The following is a 3,711-nucleotide window of genomic DNA, read 5'->3' as shown; positions in this document are numbered from 1 at the left end:
TATACACATACACATATATAGATATGTGCATATATATAATATATATATATATATATATATATATATATATGATGCAATATGTATGTATGTATATATATGTATATGTATGTGTGTGTTTGTATGTGTTTTTATATTTCTTATTTTATTTCGTTATTTGCTTCTTTTATTTCTTAATGGTTTTAACTCTTTTTTTTGTCTCCATTCCCTCTCTCTGTATTCATAAACCGTTATTCAATATTAATTTCACGTCATTCCCTATATCTCTTCTCAAAACATATTTCAAAGAACCAAAATGGTAAAAATGTCAGCCATTGGCCCAAATCCATCCGGAGTCACACATTTTGTACTTTCAGCTTCCGTGAGAAATATATTGAAAATGACGAACCACCAGTTTATACATTCGCTGTGTAGCAGACTGTTATTAACAGCTGTCATTTATGTCTTTAAGCAGAGAACTGTCTAAATCCTAAGAACACGTGAAGTGTGTGAGAAGATAAATGTGTGTCTCCTAGCCTCTTCTTCCCCTACATATACTCAGTGTCTACTACTTGAGTCTCGTCGATGGTTGGCGATGATAGTTTAATAAAAATCTGACAGCAACCACCAATTACACACAGCTTATCTTTGGAATTACACTCTCGCTGCTTTATTTCATTAACGAAGTTGTTTGATAACAGTGATACAGTGATACTGTGGTACAGTGATACTAGACACGATGCAAAAGTTGATAACGGAAAAGGAAAATATATGGTGTAAAAAATAAGCTACAAAAAGCAACAGCTTTATTACTTGTTTATAATTTTTTTCTGAGGAGATACAAATGTAGAATGACACCAGCGGTAAAAATTTGTTTCAAAGAAATATTTTACAAAGAGACTTGGGGGTTGAAAATACAGGGCCTCGCGCGGTGGGTCGTCAGACAAGCTGTTTCGACCTGGTTCAGTTTCCTCGGTTGTCATTGTTCTGAGCTAAACTAAAAGTGCTGTTCCGATACAGAAACCGGTAAAGAAAGCATTTACTGATTTGTGCGAAAGCTGACCAGGCTAGAACTAATTCATAAATACATTTGAAATATCATCCAATTAAAATACCAGTGTGTATAACCTTTACAACATATGTCTACAAACAGGCAACGTCACTAACTGTAATATTAATGATTCAGAGAATCTCAAAGAGATTTTTGCTTATTAGAAGGTAGGTGTCTTTACTAGGGCTTCCCTTAAAACATTCCTGAATCGCCAGGCGCAATGTTTCGATCGGATTTGATCCCCTCAGTGACGAATCATCCTGATGCCTTGAGCTAGGCTAAAAGTACTTGCTTCGATATAAAAATCGGTAAACGAAACATTTATTGATTTCCGCATAAGCTAGCCAGGCTAGAGTTAAACTAATATACGCACTTGAAACGGTTTTAGATTAATATACCAGTGTGTATAAAAGCGAAGCTCGGTGGTTTTAACACACAAATCTCTTTGAATAGTTTCTCTGAAACAAAATCTCAGAGTAAGTGCCATTCACCGTTTGTATACACACTATGTATATTATACACATTGGTATCTTAATCTAAGGCTGTTTCAAGTCCATAAATTAATATAGAAACAAATTTATTGAGCAACAGGATAATATCGAACGATCAAAACTGGAAGGGCAATTTATTTTCAAGGATCCGCCAACCATAAATAAGATCTGCCGAGTCAGAAGGGCCACAAAATAATTTAACAACAAAATTATTCAACTGTTCTTCAGCTCTGTTTCTTCCTTCCTTCTTCCTTTTTCTTTCTTTCTTTCTTTCTTTCTTGCTTCCTTCCATTTTTTCGTCTTTCTTTCTTTCTCGTTTCGTCTTTTTTTCTAGATTTAGGTTATTATTTCATATGAGATTTGGTATATATCTTGCTTACCACATTTACACAAACGTTTAAACAGATTAGATAAACAAACATAGATAAATAAATAAGTAAAATAGAGCTTGAAGGCCAAGGACACTTCTTGTTCGATGATACCCTCATATATATATATATATATATATATATATATATATACGAGGCAGGGCTGAAAAATTCCTGGCTTTAACTAAAAGAAAATACAGGAGAATCAGTTAATTTAAATTTTATTCAACATATTTCCCTCTCAGATTCACACATTAATTGCAGCGGTCTTTCAGGTTTTCTAAGCCCCGTAAAGGAATTCGGAATGTTGGGCCTCCATCCAAGCCTTTCGCGATACCCTTAAAGCCATGGATTTCTCACCGCCCCCCCTCGTATATGTATAAACATTATCTGTCGCACATAGTGCATGTGTTCTGTTTATACGCTCATTTGCCGGGGGACAGAGTCAAGAGAAAGCTCTCTACACAACGCCGAGGGTTAAAGAACACCGATTTTTGCCGACCAGGCGAAACAACTCGCCTGAAATCACCGAGAATGGTAGATATCGGTATTTCGCCGTCAATACTATATACTCGGATCATCTTGAAACGAAGTGAAATGCTGGTCTGCGATTGAAATATACATAAATACATGAATTTTAAATGTTATACATGCATATTGAATGCTTAAACTGACAGGTTAGAGTATGAGTGTCCACAAAGGTTTTAGCAAATCTGCCACAAGCTTCTCCCCCAAAATACCATGGGACCGAAGCAGGAAAACCATGTTTGGTACCAAGAAAAGTCATCAAACTTGCCTCTTACTAAACAAATTTGCCTGAGGCATCAAGATCGGTGGAGCACTCTCTGGTAAGACAGCCGGAGCACTTTTCTTTCTTCAGAATTACCTGCGGCACCCCCTATTATGGGGAGAATTTTCCATCCCCTCATCTACATCCGATTCTGATAATACTCATGATACAGCTGCAACAACTAAAATAATATTGAATGCCGAACATGCCTCACACTCACCAAATTTGGCTGAAATAAGAAAACTGGGAATCGGGTTTCTGGTGACCAAGCTGGAGCAATTTTTTCCTTCGCTTCCATTCCACCACTCGATCCAGCTCTGGTAACACCCATTACAGAACTGCAAGAACTTGGTCTCGCAATCACTAAATTTTCCCGAAATAACAAAAACTGGGTGGGGACACACTTTGGTAGGGATGCCGTAGAGAATTTCCCCTTTAATTCCACACCATTTATAAATATAAAACTAGCTCTGATAACGCCCATGCTGTAACTGTAATAAATAATATCATATAATATACAGAATGATTTCATGTCTTCGATACCATTAATCGATTCCAACATACAGTTACCACAATTTCAGAAAGACCAGCTGCTATTCGATGCTACACTTTAAAAGACCAGATATGTTTCCTATTAATTACCAAAGTCAGTCTTTTATAAGAAGATGTCTGGGAATTTATGGAAGCTAAATAAACCAAAAGCATCGAATGGCATAAAAAGGAGAAATAAATATAAGTATGTATCGTATGTCATTAATATAGAATTAATATATGTTGGTCTGTATTTGTAATATAGTAGCTATGGTTGAGACAATCCAAGACTGGTTGGTCATAATGGAGATTCTGAGAGGAATGCGGAATCGTTTATAGTCTTCCTTAGAGATTTCGTGATTTGAATTGGTCAGCCATCTTCCGTTAGAGTATAATATACTCTTTGATCGACGCAGCATATTTATGTTTGTGCGTGCATATATATACATAAACACATACAAACACACATATGAATATATATATATATATATATATATATATATA

The sequence above is a fragment of the Octopus bimaculoides genome, chromosome 20 (assembly GCF_001194135.2).
Source record: "Octopus bimaculoides isolate UCB-OBI-ISO-001 chromosome 20, ASM119413v2, whole genome shotgun sequence".
Lineage (NCBI taxonomy): Eukaryota > Metazoa > Mollusca > Cephalopoda > Octopoda > Octopodidae > Octopus > Octopus bimaculoides.
Note: the sequence above shows the minus strand (reverse complement) of the source record.